The sequence below is a fragment of the Halyomorpha halys genome, unplaced genomic scaffold (genome assembly GCF_000696795.3).
Source record: "Halyomorpha halys isolate HHAL.00 unplaced genomic scaffold, Hhal_1.1 Scaffold239.1, whole genome shotgun sequence".
NCBI classification, from domain to species: Eukaryota; Metazoa; Arthropoda; class Insecta; order Hemiptera; family Pentatomidae; genus Halyomorpha; species Halyomorpha halys.
In genome coordinates, this window is record NW_027114928.1 from 15,791 (window position 1) to 33,747 (window position 17,957).

Consider the following 17,957-nt stretch of genomic DNA (forward strand, 5'->3'; position numbering starts at 1 on the left):
TCTCTAGGTCTTAAGGTTTTAAATAAAATCTGTAGAATTTTTCAAAAATTTTTTTTCGTAATCATAGATGGTTAAAAACTATTCAATCTGGAGATGAACATAATACAAGGTATACTAATAATATTCACACAACTTTATCGCAAATTAAAAACATAATTAGATTATTTTTTATAAAAATTTTAATTATGACTGAAAATACAGTTAAATAAAGGTATCCGATGATTTGGTTTAATAATAGTAGATTTGACAAAAAAATGTTTTTATTTATTTTCTATTATTGTATAGATATATATATAGATGCAGACGTGTATTTAATTTATTTTTATTTAAATTTAATTTTCTTTCTTTTGTACATAAATTATTTTTTATTTGTTTATTATTTGATCGGTTTTATTTTATTATATTTTTGATATAGATTCATATTGTATTTTAATTTATACGAATCATGATAGTATTTTTTTTATTTATATATTTCGTTATTATTACTATTTTAAATTTATTTTTCCCCCATTTAATTCAGTGACTACTAATTTTATCATTTACATTTCTTTTTTTTATTCTTCTATTTTTTTTTTTTTTTTATTATTTTTCTATATCTGTACATATTGTATGAAGGAATATTACATCACTAATACTTAATGCCTTCAATTTTGGGCGGATTTTATTCATTATCTTCAATAAAATATAAATATAAAATTTATTTTGTATTGGGTGAATTCGGTAGATTGTGTAATAACTTGAGGCTACTTAAGGACAGCCCTGCTTTAGTGGGACAGTACTTAGGACCCCAGAGGAGAAAATAACCACAGTATACGTTGGAATCTGTCGAATTCAAAATATAACCTTCTAAAAATTAAATACTTTTTTTTTATAAGATGAGCCTCAGATATTAAAGAAAAGCAGCGACGTGGAATTTCCACAGATTCCTAATCACAAAGTTAAGAAATTCTTTTCTTTAACCAAAACTAAAAATACAATACAATTTCTTCATAGAAATAAATAAATAACGGTAGAGATAATATATTAATAAGCGTTAATCTGTGCGTTAACATATTTAAGTTTAATTACGTAATTAGCATTAGTATTATTCAGAAATAAATTATTAAATTTTATTTCAAATACAATGATTAGAAAAAAGACATAGTAATCAATATAAAAAAAAAACTAATGGACATTAAAATATATTACTACAATATGAAAATAAAAATACAAACCCCCTAACACTTGTAATTTGAGAGAGGGCTACAGAACCGCAACTCTTGTGAGGATCATTTCTCATTATTAAAGCTACAGACAGAGCACAGGGCTGTTGAGAACCCGTGTGCCATTCCAAGCACGGATTTCAGCCTCATTTATCCACATCTAACAAGTCCCGTCGTGAACTTCCTCCCCGATCTCTATTTACCTTGGGAGAAAAATCTCCACCACTTTAGGGGACGACTTAACAACCGCCAGTTGTAAATTCGCTCTACGACTCCCGCGAGGCAGCGGCTCTTTTGGAGGAAGAGGAGGAGATGGCAATAAATAAAACCGTTCGAGGTGTTTACGATGGGCGAGTGTCCGTTTTACGGTGAAACATTGATTCTTCTATGTATTCGAGGAGTTTAATGTTCCTGTGGTCGTATTCCTCTCTGTCGTAAAGTCAGATATAAATTTAGAGCAGAGATCGATTAGTTCAGTATACTGCAAAGGAATGACTAGAAACAAAATACTAGTTGGCAATGTAAGAAGTTTCATGTAGAGCGTAAGCAAGCAGAGTTTAGGATTCTAAATCTTTTGGTAAAACCCATGGGGTATTTCTGAAACTCCTACTAAAAGAAAAAAAAACATTACAGTACAAAATAAACGCATGCTTTGATTACCACTACGTTAGTTTATTTTTGAAATATCTGTTTTGCCATTTAAACAATGACTTCCCTTTCAAATAAATAAAACTATTTTCACTCTCTAGACCGTATAATTATTAATTTATATAAATAATTAGTAATTAATGGTATCATTTCCACGAATTTTAGCCTCGGTGATGACATTTCAACTGAACTCATCCGTTACTAAATTTATTCGAAAAAACAATTTAGCCAACGCCTCAAAAAAAAAAAATAAATAAATAAAACGCAGCATATAGTCATTGATGTTAGATAACATAGTAAAAAAAAATCTTTAAAATGATTTTATTCATTAATACAAGATACACTGAAAACTAAGAAAAATTGAACCGTCAATTTTTTTATGAACAGAAACTTCTACCACGTATATATTTCAGTACAGATTCCTCAGAAAATTCTATTTTTTATTGTAATTTTATATTTACAACCCATTTCCTTTTTTAATCATTGCATTTTCTAGAATTTATTTAATTTATTAGCTTTACTTATCTGACTTTTTAAACTGACAATTATGCCAAGTGGTCGCTATACGGCATGATCCCATAAGAGGACATCTTAACACAACAAAGCCAATCCTTCTCCGCCGAACACGCCCCACTAAGACCCCCGGGAAGCGACGGTCCGATATCACTTTGGAAATATTGGCTTAAAACGGGAATCGGAGACTTTTTATAGGAGACTTAAGAATGTTTAATCGAGCAATATTTAAAAAATAAAAATATAACGTAATATAAAAAGACGTAAGATTAGGGGGTTATGGGTTAAGGTTGGCCAAGGAGTCCTTATAACATGTTATTTCGCTCTTCCCACTGGTTACACCTAAATCTCTGTGAAATATGAACTTACTACGGTATTGTCTTCAATAAATATTTTCAAATTTTTTTTTTTTAAATTGCCTTAATAATTTTACTCGACAGGGGGTATAAAGTTTTTAGATATTTATTATAATATGTCTGAAAATTGAGCGAACGACTCAACAGATTTCTATTTTTGATTTCTTAAATTATATGACTAGATACTTTGAATATTTTGAATCAGGTCGATCTCAAGAAAATGATTGTTTCAAATTGCACCTATATAACAATATTTTGAGCAAATGAATTAACCAATTCATATGTTTTATTGGTTAAATTACACAATAATATTACAACAATATTACTAAGAATATAAAAAGGAACAATTTTTTACAAAATATTGAAAAAATACTGTACTAAACGTTTAGTTTGTTCGTTGCTCAATTTGTGACGTTTTTTGGAGGGAATGGGTCAATCTATTTCCAATTTTCGTAGCCCGCCTAAGACATCCATTCATGTGCGAGGTACATACCAGGTTTCAGCGTGTACAATTCATGGCTAACATAAGTTTATAGAAAACTGAATCTTAACTGTAAAACAGAAGTGATATTTTCAGTGGAGCATGGAAATTTCTTATTGCTTGAAATTTTACCCAAAGATAGTCAGTCATTACAGAGTATGCAGGACAATTGCGTTTGTTAAATATACTTTTTCAATATTATTATATTGTTTTTGTTTTTTTCGTAACCTCCTTTATTATTATATTTGGTTAATGTATACATATTACATGATATATGTGATATATGTATATCAGTTAAATATTGTATTTTATAGCCTTGTGGCATTAAAAGGTTAATTGCAAGGTCCGATTAAGGTAGTTAAGAACACGTAGCTAACGCCAGTGGATTATATTGTTTATATAATACATTTTGTATACGAATGATATGATATCGCTTTTATTCCTAATAAATTAAAGGGTAGAGATAAAAAGATCTAATGCTAGATGTCTAGCAGGTAAACTAATGAGACCATATTATTTTACTCAAGCGGGGATTTCTATGGAGAAATACAAAAATGACGATTTTTTAATACATATTTTTTATTATAATTAGAACTCTTTTAGTGAAACTTTACACTTGAAAACAAGCAATAAAATATTTACGTAATATAAAACCCTTAAATGTTCTTTCTATTGACTAAAAATAGAATTATTATATGACACAACAGCCATATAAAACAGAATAAAATAAACACAATTTTTAATAAAGTAATTCTAGTGAAAATTACTCTACTTTTCAATCATCTTCTTTTCATTTCCATTCTTCGACGTCTTTTCCCTCCCTTCAGGATCACAATTACTATAATTCTAACATTTAGTTTATATCTAAAACAATCATTTATATAGATAATATTATTAAGTATACAACATATAAAGTTTAAGGGATACAACAATTTATTTAATTACATATTTTTTATAAGAAATTGATATCTTTTATTATTGAATAAACTTACTTTGTTCACTATTTTATTTTCTTCTGGGGAAATAATTTTTCAATTCTGAGGTTTGAGTCAAGACTCGCATGTCAAAGTTATCCCCCATTTTTAGAGGGCATAACAGGACAGAATTACCTTCCCAACCACATTAAGATTTATTACTTCTGGTGGGAGAGGGGGGAGGAGCTTTGCATTTAGCCGATTACATCAAAACCATTTACCATTTCTTAACGAGGGCCTTTTGGAAGATTAACATGCTACAGCACGTTAAGTTGGATTACAAATCCAATTTCAACTGCAATAATGTAAAAATTGACTTCTAAATCGATGTAAAACCATCAAACCTTTGAGGATATATTTTTAAAATGAAAACAAAAATGTTAAGTAATATTAATCAGGGATGAGATGATAAGGGCTCTCTGCTGAGGAACTGATTCAAAAAGTTATTTAATTTTACTGAGTGATTTGGATAAAAGGGTAAAAAAGTTAGCTGATTTAACTGAATAACTTTGACATCTCAGCGCCAATAGAAAATCGAAATTTCGTGGAACTAATACTGAACCTTCGAGCTTATCAATCATTTTAATAATAATTAATTATCTAAACTTCTATCAATAGAATTTTTTATAAAAATGTTTGTAAACAACGATTGAAAAAAATTTTGCGCTGTCTCGAGGTGCTTAGGGTTAGCATAGATGTTTAAAAATGGCCCCTGTATATTTTTTAGATTTCCAGCAAATAACCCCTGAAGTATTACTGGTACCTTAATTACGTAAATTAATATAATTTTAAGATTTAAAATACGTGAATCTGAGTATATAACAAGTATCAGTACATATATTGAGAAATATATTATCTCTAATTGTAAAATAGAACATATTTCACTCGACTATATTCACTAGCACCAATGTTGTTGCGACAGCGACAGGCGACAGGAGGACAGTGCATATAGAGCAGCTAAAGATTCCTACAACGACTTAATAGAGGCCGGAATGCCCTCTTATCACTACTGAAGGATACAATTGTACAGAAGTAATCTCTTTTTGGTTTGTTTTGTTATTGTTTTTTTATTTAATTATTAATTGTATCGATTCATGAAAATGTGTTACAAGCACTCATTGCAGGCAAGAAGAATCAATTTTGTACTTATAAATTTGTTGTGTTTTTCTTTTAATTATGTATAAAGGTTGTATATTTTTTTTCTCTTTTTTGTTCGTAACGGAAGCATAATTTTATTTTTAGTTTTACTCTTGTATTTATTGTTTGTTTTCTTGTCATTCTACTGTACAAGATAGGTATACGAGGACTGTTCATTTATTGTTTATTGTTTATAGGCTATTGTAAATAGTTTTTCTGATTTTTTTTTTCTATAAATGTTATATTTATTGTGATATATAAGTTAACGAGGACTGTTCGTAAACTGGTGGGGGGGGGAGTTACGGATTCAGTGAGATGTCAGCAGACAAAGGCCAACAGGTGATCGACTGTATTTAAATTTTTTAAACTCATTATTTCTATTTTATTTGCATGCTGTTGTATATTTTTCTGTTATTGTTACCTTTTTTTTCTATTTTTTATTGGATATCTAAATAAAATATATTTGTTTTTTGTAATCTTTATAATTTTTTAATTCCATTTTTTTTTAGTTGGTATTGTTTGTAACTTTGTACTATGTGGTTTATGTATGAAAAAACGAAAAAATATATATTTCATAGTCTTTTCATTTATTTTAAGCATAAATAAAAAAAAATAATAATATGAAATTACGACCTCTAGGCGTGACGTCAGTACGTCATGTCTGGAGGTCGTAATTTCACGTCCTAGTGAAAGAGTTCCCACCCGTTATATGATGTATAATTAAAAAGGTCGTCAAATACACTATAAAGTAGTTTCTAATAATACTTTAAATACCTTTTACTCGTAATGAGTTATTGGCAATAAACCTGAAGAATTACGACAGCCATTTCAGGACTACACACCTCCAGTGAGTGGTAAACTTTTTACAGTCCAGTTTACAAACGTTATTATTTTTTTTTTTAAATGACAGAAATAAGCCTATAAATACATCCCAGTACAGCTAAATTTTAAGCTGTTTATACTAGTCTAATAAACGGAGGGTGTATTATAATTGCATATAACCAATGGAATTTCATGTGTTATTCTCGAACACCAGATTGTAGATAAATTATTTCATGAATGAAATATTGTGAAATCATTTATGTTCACTTAATCATCTAAAAAAATGAGTATAGAATCAGATCATGAACTGGAATGGCCTCCTCTCATCACGAATTTATTCATAACTCAATAAATGAGGCACTCAAGACCTAAAGTAATTTTTTTCCTTACCTCTCCAAAAAGGGGGCTTTATTAATAAGGATAATGTTTCTTGTGCGAAAAGTTTGCAGGTTCGTAAATGAAGTAATTAATGTTTCAGTGCGGCATCGAGTAATTGCTTTACATAATTACGATCTAGCTTAATTCAAAAATACCAAGAGCTTAATTAATGAAAATACAATTACGATTGAAATTTGTGCCAAATAAAATTTATTACTTTATTTTCATTTATTTTCTGTAATAAACATATATTATTATTCTATTAGAATAGAATGTGTTGTGATTGTCGATAGTATGAATTTCTGTTTATAAGTTAATTTTTCAGTTGCAAAAAGGAAAACATCATTGTGAACTATAGGACGGAAAAGGTGGATAAAGACAAATAAAATAATGATGTTAAACATTATGACATAATATTGAAAATCAACATTAAAACTCCTATCCTATGATGACAAACGGAACATACATGAAAAATATTTTATAAATAAAAAAGTGATTTACCTTGAAAATCTTCACGGATAAATTTAAAACGCACATTACAGATTGCCATACATACCTAAAACAGAAACAAAATGAGTTGAAAACATTTTAGTGAATCCCATTTATAATTTAATTATGTAAATGTTAAAAAAAGAATAATCTGAACAACTTGTAGTACAAGGGCGCAGCACTTTGTAAGGAAGTACAGTTACTAGAACAGCGGTTGTGCAAGGTGGTTGGCTGTCTAGCGGCTACAGTGAATCATAAAATAATTATTTTCCACAGTCAGATTTAAACCAGAGTCCTTGGAGTTGTAATACCTTACCATTAAGCTACGCACCCCACAATTATGAACTAATTAAATTTAAAAATCTATATTACATGTAATTATTTGTAATATTATGCACGATGGTCAAGAATCAGGGGTGTTGGTAAACTGGGGAAAATATACGTTTTCATGAAAAATATGTTTTTTTAAAATTTATTTATTGATATTTACAACTATACATAAATAAATCAAGTAAATTTGAGGAAATCATAATGGTATGGTACAAGCATGTAGAGAAACTACCCAATGGTAGCACTCTAAAAACATTTTTACAATATAAGGCCTCGAGGCCAACTTCTTTTCAGACGCAGCGGAGGATTGTCCGGAATAAAAGAGGAAGCAAGATTAGAAACTAATGAGTTTGAGTGGTTACGGAGTTTGCAATGAAAGGATTGATATCTGGTTCGGGCTAGATCGGTTACAAATGGAACATTAAGGTCTTTGTGGATGATTTTATTTGTGACAAAGTAGGGAGCATTTAGGATTTTGGATTGTAAGGATTGGATACGAGAGAAATTCCAAGGTTTAGTGGAGCGCCAAAGCTAAACCCCTTAAGTCCAGATAAGCCTTATAATTGTCATGTAAATCAGTCTCTTGTAATGAATTGGGAGTTTGGACCGTTTGTCTAGTAAGTGCTGTAATAGTCGAAATCGACGTGCAGTTTCCTGTCTTTTCAGTCTTATGTGAGGATTTCAGGTTAGTCGTTTGTCCAGATGTAGTCCAAGGTAGCGGATCTGTTCAACAGGGGTAAAGGCAACATTATCGAAGTATACTGCAGGGCAGTCAGTAGTAGGTTTACGACGTAGAATAAAGGTAATTTGATGGGATTTGTTGGAATTTATTTTAATCCTCCAATTACACCATTCTTCGAGGGCTGTGATGGGATTGAAGAGTTTGGGATGCAATTAAAGGGTTATTCCCCCAAAGTGCCATCGGCATATGTGGTGGGGATAGTGTTAGGATTGGTTGGGATATCGGCTGGATAGATTGTATAGAGGATGGGACCGAGGATACTACCCTGAGGAACACCAGCACAAAAATGATTACATTTATTTTAAAACCTTCATTAAATTTCATTAAATGATTGTTTTTTAAGTACTTACATCTTTTCTAACAATTTACTGGTACATTAATATTACTACATTTAACTTACCATTTATTTTTCTTACGGATTGCTCTAAACATTAATCAAAAACTTATATAATAAATTATTTCATTTTATTATTATCATACAAGTAAGATAGGTGATTTTATAGATAGCCTCATGTTTCACATATTAATACAATGATTTTACTGTTATTGAAAGGTTGTTTTGTAAACATACCATAGGTCTATCTTAACGACAATATGGTTATTTATGCAATACACATAGACCCATGTGGAAGCCATTTATTAATTATATAAATATTAATAATCCAAAATAGTAATAAATATATTAATTTTTTCCAAATAATAAGGTTTTCTAAGGGGCTATAAATTAAAAACCCTTACAATTTCATCCATCCTTTATTGATAAATTTCATGACGTTTCGGAGTTAAGCTTGTGTCCATTTTCGATTCCTTCTCTTAGTACACTCGTCAGTTTACGAAGTGTTGATAGTTAACCATAGATTAATATGTGGAGAAGATGGTCGAGGGATGCTGTAAGCAAATAAATACAAATGAACAAAAATTATTTATTTGTGCCGACGTTGATCTGAAATTCAGGATGAAACGTCGGCACGAATAAATAATTTTGTTTATTTGCTGATCGCAACCCCCCCTCTCCGCCCGACCATCTTCTCCACATATACTGAAATATTTATCCTCGTCATGTTCTTCGCTGTATTTATTGTTACCTACTCCCTATTATACTGACGAATATGTAACAATAGTAACTTGACAATAACAATAACAATAGGCAAATTGACGAATATGGATATTAGCATACGTCCAAAACATTATAGAATTTATTAATAAAGGATGGTTGAAGTTGTAAGGATTTGTTTAAAGTCTCAGAACTTATTATCAGTATATACATATATTATATGAACAGAATATGGTGAAATATTTGTTACTTGAATTTATAAACAGCTCAAAATCTATAAATTTATAAATAAGATCGAAAAGTTTTAATAATGGAAAGGTAAAATTTGATTTCAGATTATAAGGCATACATAATAAACTGTTTATTTTAAAAATACGCTAATAAATAATTCAAAATTATGACTTAAATAATTATTAGTGAGATGTACTCAATATTCTAGTATCTCTATGTATGAAAACAACCTTAATACCACTTTCTTAAAAACTGATGAGAATGAAGTTATCAGGGAGTTTCCTCATCCTCTTTAATATAGTAAAATAGTTTATATTTTCATTTTTAATCAGGTAAAGTATACCATAATTAATATCCCAAGATTTAAACAATCCAAGAGAAGCTCTAAGGGTCAAGTGATCCAATATAAACTCTCAATTACAGGAGATTACAGCTGCCTCGGGATAAGACCAATATGATTTAGTGCTTCGCATAATTAATCTCCCCTCCTTACCTCTTCTTTATCCCCTGTCCCCTAACTGGATTCACAAAAGGTTAATATTATTTTTTACATAAGCGACGTTATTAATCAAAAATATCCAAAAGGTGAAATAAATGTATTATGATACTACATAATGAATAAATCCTTCTCGTTATTGCGCTTATCGGTCTAATGTAACTTTCATTTGAAAAATTAAAATGAGAAATAATATACTTTTATTCTTCACTTTATTTAAATTTGCCTAGCTAAATATCCACAAAAAGGATTACTCCATTTTATAGTAGAAAACTTTATTACATAAATAATAATAATACTCATTTCTCAACCCTATACTTATTATATAAGGCGTTAAGACCGGATAGGGTCTTAAAACAGACATTACCTTAGACAAATGAATGAAAATATGAAAATGTTATGTTTTTTTTTTTTCGTATCCTTCATAAAAGTATAATAACATTTCTAGTACAAACATATTCCAAGAAATGCAATATGTATACTAGTGCGTTTTTCAATTTCAGAAGTTTTTAAATATAGCTTGATTAAACTACCTTCAGTCTCCTTTTTCTGATTTAAACAAATATTTCAATAGTAATATAGGGCCATCACTCCCTAGGGGTTTTAGTGGTGCGGGTCAGGCTGGGAATGATTGCGTTTTTTGTGTTATGATCTCTTGTGAAAATTATATGAAAAAAATCGATCATAACTTTATTAGATATTTTTATTCTGAATTGTCAGGAGGTGTAATTATTACATTTTATCATTTTTAAATGTTTTATACTAGTTTTTGGATTAAAATGCATTAAGATACATTTTATAAGTAAATAAAAATACAAAATAAAGATGTACCACTACAACCTATAAAGGGTCAGGGATGCAGTACTTTGTAAGAAGTACTGTTCCTAGACCAACAGTGGTGCAAGTAAATATTACGATTAAATCCATTTAAACAAGGAAGCTAGTTCAGTGGTAGGGCACTGTTCTACTGACTCCAAGTGTTTGTATCTATCTGCGGTAGATAATTATTTAATGTTTCACTGCAGCTGCGAGCCAACCTTGTGGGTTTAGGAGCCCTCCGAAATCTACCCAGCCTCATGAAGTGGTTACTCTTAATTCGGTAAAAATCTGGTGGTCGAGCGTGATTCACCTCCTTGCACAACCTTTGGTTTAATAACACTACTTCCTTACAAAGTACTGGTCCCTTGACCCTTCATGGGTTGTAGTGGTGGTGCAGATTTTAATTAATTTAATTTGAATATCTAAATAAGCCAAGATGTTTAAGATATACACTTTATACGAGATCCAATGCTACCTAATCTTTAGAAGTATCATAGTAGTCCAAAAATATTACGCATCAACCACAGGGAACGACTTTGCTTAGGTGCTGGATAAGCAATCTCCTTCGATCATTGAAGAAGTAGAAACCAATGTGTCTAGGTAATGTCGTTCTACATTTCTTGAATACAAATATTTTATCTTCTATTTAGTAGTGTTATCTTTATGTTTCTCAAATCAGTCGCACCATCGCTATTACAATAACTAGTCTCTCACTCGCTCAGTGAGACGTCTTATGGAGGTCCCTGAACCTAGAACCCACTTTTGGGGTCGATAACACTACCCCTGTACCAGGAAGCAATATCTCTCAGCCCAACAACAAGGGTAAGCAGGCTTATAAATCCGGGTCGGAGAGTGGAAGAACATCTCAGAGTACTTTGCATAACAGGACTAGTTCGGGCGGGCGAGGAGGGCTACAGATACATGGTGCTGTGGGTAATTAATAGAGGAGCCTTTGCGAGTTGGAAGCAACTAAGTCCTAAGGCCATCGACTTCATAATGAGCACCTTAATCATTGGTATGCACCTTTAATATCTTTTGTACTGACTTCCTCGAAACTTTCTAGATAATTGTATTTATTTTTACTTTCACGTACCAATTTATTAAATATATAGTGAGAAGTATTACAACCGTCCAAAATTTCGAAAATTATGCCTTGGATGTCACAGCAACATTTTCGATGAAATTGACAGGTATGAAGTGATATTTTAAATAATCGATTTTCTCGAAAGCGGATTGAACAATTTTGATTAAACTTGATTTAATATGAACTAGGTCTTACAGGGCTTAAATGTCGGATTATCAAAAATCTTATAGTACAGTCAATTTACCACTTACATTTTTGCTAGTAGTAAAAAGTGGATAAGTATAAACTATGGCAGGATTTGAAAATTAGCCTAAGGAGATAAAAGGAAAATATAATTTCCAGTCGAAAACACATTTTTGGAAATAAGAATAGTAAGATATATTACATACCGTTGTAAAGCCAAAGATTTTAGAAAAAATATTATTGAACATATAAAGTAGAAGGTAGTGGAGAATGGCGAAAAATGCATAAAAAGTAAGTAATCACAAATTTTAGCCTCCCGGACGCATGCACAATTTTTTTTTCTATTCCGCAAGTCTGGCAGATAACCAACATTTTAGTCTCTCTGTTATATAGTTGACTGTTTCCATAAACTCATATTTAGTATTTTCAGTATTGATTCTATAATTATTTTAAAAAATGGTTGAGAACATAACGTAAATATTAGTAAACTGTTACGTTTTCATATTTCTCACGTACTTTTCCAAAACAAAAATGTTAATATTTTACAATATAAAATATTATTTAAAAGTATCTTTCCGAAAATTGTTGAAATTTGAGTTAGCCAAGATATCAACTTATAGGCTCATTCGGAAAATTAATATTAGAATTTATTACCACTATGAATAATATAAAAATGCTCAGTTTCTGAAAAAAAAAAAACTCAGCTAGATTTGATTTTAACTCAAAGTAGAGAGGTTAGTGAAAGCACCGCACAAAATGTTTAGTAAATACAAATAAATAACTTTTTAAAAATAATTTTAATAGTGAAAATCAAGCTAGTTATCAATTGTATAATATATATATGTCAGCAAAAGCTAGTAGTAAAACACAAAATTTATTTCATGGCTTAGACTACTCGCCTCGAGAAATTCTTGCTCATAACTATTGAATTTTCATGAAATGGGGTCACTTTAAGTAGGGCACTCTATACATATATGTATAAACTTTATACATATAAAAATTTTTTATCTTAGATTTAAAACTTTTTTACAAAACACTTTCCTTCCTTCACTTACATTTACAACTTAAAAACAGTTGCAAATTTAGTGTAGGAAGGAAGAAAAGTTTTAAATCTAAAATAAAAATTTTTAGAAAAATTTATATGTGACAAGGGCAATTAGCCTGCAATTTTAATATTTAAAAAAGAAATGATATCAATATTGAAGGTGGTATTCTTGAGAATGGCCTGAGGGCCGAAACGTTGGAGAAATTTTAAAGAATAAAAGTTGGAAAAAAGGATCAAAATTGTTTTGAATTAAAAATATTATAATGATTTTTTCAAATAATTTATTTTCCTAGAAGTTTAATGAACAACTATTTTATGGCTAAAAAGAGCTCCAACTATCAAACTTATGTTGAAGAGTCTAGAAGTCATGTTGGTCACTGGAAATTCCGTTTAATTAGAGAAACTTTGAGGGAAATCGAAAAAAATAAGAATTACAAAAAAAAATTGTTATTTAATCTTAATTTTTTTTAAATTTTCACAACACTTTAAAAATTAGAGCTACCAAATGTTTGCAGCAATCCGTTGAACTTTTTTTGTTGAAGATTTCATTAAAATTTTATCACAGCACATGCTGGAACTGTATACACATGAAGTTACAGACATGCAGTTCGCATGTAATAATTTTTCAGGAAAGAAATACTAGTGATTCATAAAAGATATCCGAGGTTTAAATAGACTCGAGGGACTCCAATATATTTCCATCTAGCTACAACCTCAAAGTGATTTATCAAAGCTCTTCATTGCGCTTCTGCAGCATCGATTTCATTCAGTCACGCGATGGGAACGCTGGATTGAATTAGGTCAGGGGCGATAGTAAAGTAACGAGCTTCCACTAGTTCCTGACGACTCTGCGAGGAGAATGTTTCCAATTTTAGCAATTATTAAAGTTTTTCAATTCAAAAGTTAAATGAGCTTCAGGACTGGCATGAAGTTGATATGCTTGACAACAGCATGCAACGGAAGTTCAGCATGAAACGACAATTAAAGGCAGTGAAAAAAATATAATCTAATCGATACTTTTAGTTTGCCCCTCTTCTTTGAGACTAAACCTCTTAGCTAAATTAAAATCGAAAAAATATCAAATTGTCATCAAACATCAAAAAACGCGCATGACTCTAACCACTATTAATTTTTCTTAAAATAATTATTAATTTAATTAAAACAATAATTCACAAAAGTAATACTATTGTATTTCTTGAAGAAGTTTGTCAGGGGGTGCGGTCAGCAAAGAACAACATAAATAAACAAAACCATATTTATTTATTTTATGCCGACGTTTCGACCTGAGTTTCAGGTCTTCATCAGGGGTTGTTGCATGTAGACTCAGTCCGTTACCAATCTTCCCTCTACACGCAACAACCCCTGATGAAGACCTGAAACTCAGGTCGAAACGTCGGAATAAAATAAATAAATATGGTTTTGTTTATTTATGTTGTTCTTTGCACCCCCCGACAAACTTCTTCAAGCATTAATCTACGGTCAACTATCTACACCTCATTAATACTATTGTATGTAATATTTCCTATATATCAGTAGCAACAAAAAAATGGCAATTATCATAAACTAATAAACTAGGGAATAACAAAAACATTGATATGAATAAAAAAAATCTTAAGCCTTTTGAATAACACATTTCATTCTACTGACCTTTTGTATTCAATATTATTTTTCCAACGGGATATTATACATCAATATTTTTTTTTTTTTTAGATTTATTAATTTTTTTAACACTGAGGAATAATTCAATTTTAGTTAATCATCAAAATCTATCATGGTTATTGCCTATCCACTTTTATTACTAAGGATAGCTAATTGTGAAACAAAAGCTACTTTAGGCAAAGCCATTTTGAAAATTAGGCCTTTAAAACATTTGAAACTATTTCAACAGGGATAAGGCTGAACTGATATTAAAAATAATTTTATTGAACATTAATATAACGAATTTAGTCAAAATCGCCAAAGCTATTCTCGTAGAAATGGTAAAATTGAGGATAAAAATAGGAAGTTAACGTAAGCAGATTAAAGCAAAAAAAGTTGCCGTAACATACCACGTCTGTTAATTTAAATATTAAATTTAATTTTAACTATTTTATTACTACATTTTAACACAATTTTCGAAGTTTACATAAATTTACACTAAAACAAGAACACAGACTCAAACATGTATCACTTTACGAAACTCAATTAAAGTATTCAGAGGGCTTTGGCAAGCATGATTTCATTGAAAGCTCAAGATTGTGAACTCGGATAAAGCTCAGTATATAAATTAAATATAAGGGTAATCGGAATTTATTAATTTTAAAACTTTAAGAAGAATTCAAAATGCACGTGGTTTCTTTTATGTTCCGTACTCTCTCCTGTGAAGGAGTATTTCAGTAATAATATCTTTAGTGCTGATGTTAGAAACCCAGTTCCATCCGGGTCCTGTAAGTTATTATTAACATAGACTTCGGAAGAAGATTAATTCCATTAGCCATGGATGGACTTTGATGTTGGATAGCCCGACCGAAGTACATCCAATCACCATAAAATGAAAAAAACATCCTCTATCCGCGAGTTAGTAGTGATGAGTAGTAGTATCTAGTGATGATCATAGACTCAATCTTCATCTTCTTGCATATAAAAAATAATCTGGTCTTGTAGGATTTTTTTTTGTGTACTACCCTATAGATGACCCTACGTTTTGTGTAGATTAGTGGGCTCGTGCTGAAATTATCACTATTTGTTTAAATTAAAAAAACATTAAGCAATGGGAAGTGAAAATTATCAACGAAATGTTTTTAACTTTCTGTTGCCATAAAAAATCGTGTTTTAGGGTTTCACAAGGTGGGAGTAACAAATATAATTTGGTTCCTGCCAAGAAAACAACAGTTTTACAAAAGATAACGATGCTATAATGTAATCGGGAAAGATCCTCCTTTATTTACGCATGAAATTCTTTAACATTTTGTATTTATCCATTGTTTATTATTTTTAACAATGAGAGCTGATATTTGAAAATATAAAAATTAAAGATTTTATAATAGGAATATAAGATAGGAAGATTTAAATAAAAATTCGTCATTTAAGCCCTGTCAAACTATTTCAATGAAAATAAGATCTTGCTGATATTCAGAAAAATTTATTTTAAATTTGCATGTTAGTTACTTCTATTTCTTGTGACCCCAAGGATCTGAATACTTTAAAAAAAGATCTACCTGTTCAAATATCTATTTCTACTGCTAACCATATATTTTGTTCTATCTATATTTATTTCGAGACCTAGTTCTTCACAAGATATTTTCAACATAGTTTTATTTATTAAATAAACCAAATTGTATCCTTGTTTAGTCTCAACATTTTTTATTATATCAATAGTCCAACTTTTCGACCAATTTGGCCATCCTCAACGACAATCTTTAAATATAAATTCTCACCTCACATCAAAATTTTAAAATATTTTGAAGGCTATTCTGCCCAGGTCATGAATTATAAATCAAACACACCATATTTTTTTTTTTTTTTTATTAATTTTTAAAACATTACATTTTCAATTAATCCACGCTATCACTATCATATAAACAAACTATTTATTTAGTTGTATTTATTTTTATAGTTCCTTATCCTCACCCAACAATACCAAATCATCAGCACACCTGTACGGATATTTTACCACCCAAAGCTAAAACCTTTTTATTCTAATAACGTATTCCAGTGCTATATTAAATAAGATATGGGATGAAGAATCACCTTCTTTTAAACCCGACCAAACCTCAAACTTCTCAGAATGATTTGACTATTTCGACTTCCTCCTTTTACGGGACTCTGTTATTCAGTAGGAGAATATTGACAATTATTTCCCGTATTCAAAATACTTTTTGAAGTGTTTCTTAAGCACGTCTAATATATCTACCGGATTACCTAGCATATCATTATTTTCATCTCTTATTTTTGTCATTACGGAGTTCCAAAATTTACAGGAATGTAATTTTCTGCTATTATTTTCATCTTAAGATACTCTCTTTTTTTTTCATTTTTAGGAATGATAAAAAATTATTCACCCTGAGACACGAACTGGGGAATAGTTTACTTCCAAATAATTAGCGTTTGACTTCAGGAGGATCCGTGAATATTTGCGATACTTTAAGAACTAAAAAATATGTGAGTAGGGCCCTCAAACATGTGGGGTCGCTCTCATTGTTGGTCAGCAAGTCTTTCGGACTTAGCCGAAACTTCCAAGGAATTTCCACCGACCATCCCCACATCTGCCATCCATGCGCTCCCAATGCGGCGATGAACTCACGTAAGGAAATAACCGCATTATATGGGTTATTTAAGTTTCAAACGACTTTCCGTTTTTTAGAAAGGATAACTATATACAAACTGAAAATATATAAAATTGTGGTAATCAATAACCACCGATTTTAATACAAAATATGAATAAGATCAAAACAAACATCAAGTTCGGAGTAGATATACTTTTCAAGAGGATAAATAATATACCTACAATGGAATATAACTGAACGAGTTTCAAGAGAAACTTTTTTGAAAAATTCAAAGTTATGAAAGACAACTTTTTTTAAGTAGGGTCGCGTTGCAGGGGCTAAATAGAAACTTTATTTCAGCCTACTAACTGCTGACCCCTTATATTTTAAATTATATTTTGTGGAAACTTATTCAAACTCGTTTCCTAAAAGTTGTGAAGCCAACTGAATTTTAACTTTTATAATGTGAAAGATTATAGTATTTCTGTATTTAGACGGTAAAGCTATGAGAATATTAAACATTGGTGGTATTTTAAGAGAGTTCCATCATATTTTACATTTTCACCTAAAGACCGTTCTAGATGGAATGGAACACATCATTTACAAGTTATTCCTTGGAATGTCTTGACCTTCTCTCTCCCTTTACCTAGAGAGAGAGGGGGGGGAGAGAGAGAGGGGAGGGGAGAGAGAGAGGGAGAGAGAGGGGGAGAGAGGGGGAGAGAGAGAGAG